The sequence below is a fragment of the Hirundo rustica genome, chromosome 12 (genome assembly GCF_015227805.2).
Source record: "Hirundo rustica isolate bHirRus1 chromosome 12, bHirRus1.pri.v3, whole genome shotgun sequence".
NCBI lineage: Eukaryota > Metazoa > Chordata > Aves > Passeriformes > Hirundinidae > Hirundo > Hirundo rustica.
Window position 1 is genome coordinate 4,493,109 of NC_053461.1, and position 4,503 is coordinate 4,497,611.

Consider the following 4,503-nt stretch of genomic DNA (forward strand, 5'->3'; position numbering starts at 1 on the left):
CCCCATCACTCACACCCTCACAGCAAGTGTGTGGGCAGGTCCTGGGGTGTGATGGGGAGTGTCCCCTGAAAATGGGGGATTTACAGGGACTTTGTATAGTGAAAAAAGTCATAAAACGTGTGCATGACACTGCCATAGACCCCCAGAGGAGGCACATCTGCATCCTGCCAGAGCGGAGGGGACTGGGGCAGGGTGGCCATCAACATGTCAATCCTTAAACAACTACCATGGATTGAGGGCTGTGGTGGACAAACATGGACTTGGTCATCTCCAAAGGGATGGGGATTGGCGTTTGGTACCAGGGGAATGAGCCCCTGTTGGGTTCAGTAAATTGCTTGGTAATACCGTGATTGTGGAGCAGCTCTGATCCTCCCTTTGAACAGCCAGGAGAGGCTGTGTGCAGCCACAGGGATGGGAGAATTACCCTGGGACACAAAAAGGGCCCAGATTTGGTGGGTAAAGGTAGCACAGGTGGGACAGTGCAGGTACAAGATGAGCGTTATGTGCTGCATTGGTCTGCAACAGCCTACACAGGGGCACCTCTTGGGCACAGCATCCCAGCAGCAACCTGAGAGGCAGTAATTCCCCTCTCCTCCCTGCCTTCTTCATCCCCAACACCTTTGGCAGGACTGGAAAATGGTAGGAAAGTATCCTCCAAGCAAGCCGAGTCAGAGAGCCGTGAAGGTGGAAGGAGGGCTGTGAAATCCAGGAACCAAAACGGGCTGTGATTGATTCCAGGGGCAACTTCTCAGGGAAGGGCTTCCAGGGAGAGCCCAGCTGGTGATGTCTGCAGCCACCAGCCAGAGACAAAGCCATGAGTGCTGCCAAGACCCTCATTCCCAGCCCTTGCTGATGTAAGTGCAGGGCTGGAGCAGTTTGTTCCCTTCCAGCCCTTTCCTGCTTATCGGGAGCCAGCGGCGAGAGCAGGAGCTGCTCCTACGGAGGGACCCTGCAAATCCTCGGGATGAACGCCTGGACCGAGAGCCCTTTCCCAGGGGGATCGGGGAGGATTGGATAATTAATCACAGCTTGTCTGGGGGAGGATGAGGAAGTCTGAATAAAGGTGTTAACGGCTCTTAAAGGCTTTCCTGGTTCACAGAGGGTGCTGCCTCAAACAGATTATCTGGAAATATTATTAGCTGAAGTGGGAAAGGGTTGGTTTTTTTTTTTTTTTTTTTTTCCTCCTCTAGGCTCTTTGCAGCAACCCTAAATCTGCTTGAGCTGAGGAGACAGGTTTTATTGTGCAGGGGAAGGTGGGGGAGAGGTGTTGGCTGTCAGTGGGTCAGCAATTAATTGGTTCATTCCTTTCTCACGGTTATTTTCCATCCAACATCGGCTAAAGCCCCGGTGCCCACTCTGTCCCAGCTCAGCAAACAAGAACCACGGGGATTTGCACTGGGTGACCCCAGGCCAGGAGATTGGCTTTGCAGGGGCTGCTGGGAGGTCCCTTGTCCTGCCAAGGCTGTTATCTCGTCTTAGGAGGAGGATGTGATTAGTGTTCGCTGCCGTGGGATGTCAGCTGAGGGATGAGAACTGCGTGCCAAGAGGAGGAGCGAGCTGCCACGGGTGTAGGGTGAGTGAAAGCAGAGCCCTGCCCCTTTTGCTCCAAAGGAAACTTCCCTTCGAATGTGTCTGTGGCCCATTAGTTCAGACAAATGCTCTTGTTCAGCCCTGTGCTACCTTCTCTCCTGGCACAAGTGACCCTCAGTGAGGGTGGGCTCTCCTCCATCTGCTGCTGCCATCTGGGAAATAATTTCTGATTGATCCAGCTTTATTGAAATGACATTCCTGTTTACCTGTGGCTTTGCTACAATCCTAGAGTCTGTCCAGGTCAGAAACCTCGGGTGCCATCAGAGCAGAAACCTCGTGCCCTGCCAGCTCCAGCCCAGGCTTTGCCCGCAGCTCTGCTGCAGTGGGTGATGGGGCTGTGCAGGCACAGCTGTGCCAGGCAGTGGGGCTTGCTGTGAGCACAGTGACTGCTCTGATGGTGCACTTTGAGCTGAGAAATCACCTTTCAGGCCACAGCAAGGATAGAGAAAGGGCACAGTCTGAAGGGTTTCAGTAGTTGTAGGTTGGCATCATTCTGGCTCAGAGAGAAAAGCAGAAATTTTGAGTCCTAGAAGGGTGATGGAGTGGGGACTGTGGAACTGCTGGTGCAGGGAAGTTCCCTCTCAGAGCCTTCCTGGCCTCCCCAAGGCCTGCTGGGCAAGCGGGAGAACCCCTCCATGGATAAATTTATTTGAAATCACATCATCCACAGGGAACATTCCCTGGTGCAGTGCTGCTGCTTCTCTTCCTATTTATTTAATGGGAATTAGGCACCCTGAGCAGAGTCCCTGGGCTGCTTTCTTCATAGGTGCATTGATTTCCAACTAAGCTAGCCCCAAAGAAAGCCTAATGAAAGCAGCAGATTTCCAGGTCTCTCTTTTTCCTTTACTGTCCCTTTCACACACAAAAACACAGCAAGCCCAAATCGGGTCCCCGTTCTCCACAGGGATCAATCTGCGGGGATGACAAGAGAAACAGAGTGAGTGCCCAGCTCTCCAGAGCTCAACTGCAGAGCCACAGGATTCACCAAAGCCCTTCAAGCCAGCCCATTCCCCTTCTCTTGACTCAGGGCTGGAAATAGTGGCAGGTATGGAGAATCCATTACAGAGAACCCAATGACCCTCAGTGGCTCCATAAGCACTTCTCCAGCTGCTGGGAGACTGCAGCAGCGCTCCCTGGAGCAGGCAGACACAGGTGATGCTGGCATGTGTCTGGAAACAGCCCAACAGTGACAGGAGGCTGAAATTCCTGGTTCTTGGGGCCCTTCCTCTCTGTCTTCCTCTCTCACCAAACCCTGTGGATTCCAGGCAGCCCAATGTCTGCCCCTGGTGGGCCGGGGGCTCTGGGCTCAGTGATTTGAAGGCAGCGTTGGCAGAGCAGGGAGATAATCTGTTTCCTGAGTTAAAATTGCTTTTTCCTCCCAAATGGTCCTTCACAAGGCTGTTAAGAGCAGAGGGGGATTTGGCTGGCCAGCCTGCAGGGCAGTGTGGGATGGAGGGGAAGGGAGCAGGCGCTGCCTGGGCGGGCACTGGAGACAGAGCATTAACCACAGGAAGGGAATGTTGGCCAAGGGCTCCAGGGAGCCCTGAAAGCAGCACACCTTGTTGAGTGGCTCCTGTGGGCTCATACTGAACCCGAGAGCTGTGTCCACACCCAACAGTGCAAGACTTTTATCCAAGGGCTCGTGGAGAGCACGGAGCAGGCAGGAGCCAGGAGAGGGACAGGCTCTTTGATGTTGGGCTGGTTACCGTGTTAAGTTAACCCAAAAGCAAAGGGCCCGTGTTTCTGCAATGCAAGCTCTGAACTAAGCCAACTCTTGTGTGTTCAGGCATTCCTTCCCTTCTTGTAGGATGCTTCTGGTACCACATTTCTCACGGAAATCAGACGTGCGGTCAGGCGGGGTCACACTGAACCTGCCGGTGCTCGATAAGGCAGGTTGGTGCTCCAGGAGGAGTAACTGGACACGGAGCTTGTCACAGGCGTCTCCAGCCATATTCCCCCTGTGCCCTTTGCTTCCTTCAGCCTTTACCCCTGCAAAGCAGGCTGGATTGTAGGCACTGGGACTGAATGCATGGAGCTGGTAGTCTTGTGCTGCCCACTGCAGTGCTAGATATGCACAGTGTCCATGACGGAGAAGAGATCAGCCACTTCCTCTTGCCTTGAAAAGCCTCCTGTTGCCAGGCAAGGACCGAGGCTCACGCCCCAGCTTATGTGTCATCAATAACCTCTCCTGCTGTCAAAATTGCGTTGTGTCTCTTAATCATAAAAGGCTTATTTTCCCACACTGGAAAATGAATTCAGCACCGTTGGCAAAGCTGGGGGCTGGGAAGTTTTAATTACTGTTTGTACAGTGCTCTGAGGCTCTAGGGTGAATGGTGCTGGAGGCCTGGGAAGGGTTATATTATACATTAGCAGTTACCTATATTTTATTTTGTATGTGAGTTCTGGGGTCTCATGAGCAGCTCCTTCCTGATGGCCCTGCAATGGGATTTCCTTTCCTGTCCTGTCACAGTTACTGCTGCTGAGCTTCACTGCAGGGAGAAAGGGGGACCTAGAAAGTCTAATGTCCACCTACAGCCAAAATAAACTCAACCAGAGCGTGCCTGTAAATACCCACCTGCTAGGCAGGGAAGCAGAGCCCTAAAGCTCTCCTCTCACAAGGCTTTTCCCATGAAAACATCTCTTCCTCAGGCAATTCAGCCACATGCTGCATTACCCTTCCTGCCCCTTCCTTGTTCAGAACAACCCCTTCTTAATTATAATCCATCAAATTCCTCTCCCTCTACCTGGAAAAAAAATGGGATTTGGGGACAAGGAACAAACACAAAGTCATAAGTCTATTTTCATGGGAAAGGAAATCAATCCAGCACCCTGCTGGGAGCCCTGCTTTGCCTAAACCCTGGCAAAATGCAGCCTTAAGAAGTTAAGGCTCTTATCAGGTGAGCTCTACAAGAG

General features: G+C 52.5%; 1 long non-coding RNA gene across 1 annotated transcript; it reads left to right on the forward strand.

Moving 5' to 3' along the window:
- The first annotated feature begins 1,204 nt into the window (after positions 1-1,204).
- Positions 1,205-3,690, forward strand: LOC120758417 (uncharacterized). Its single transcript, XR_005702882.1, has 3 exons — positions 1,205-1,573; positions 2,495-2,635; positions 3,398-3,690. It is a non-coding gene; the product is annotated as an uncharacterized LOC120758417 (long non-coding RNA).
- The last annotated feature ends 813 nt before the right edge of the window (positions 3,691-4,503 follow it).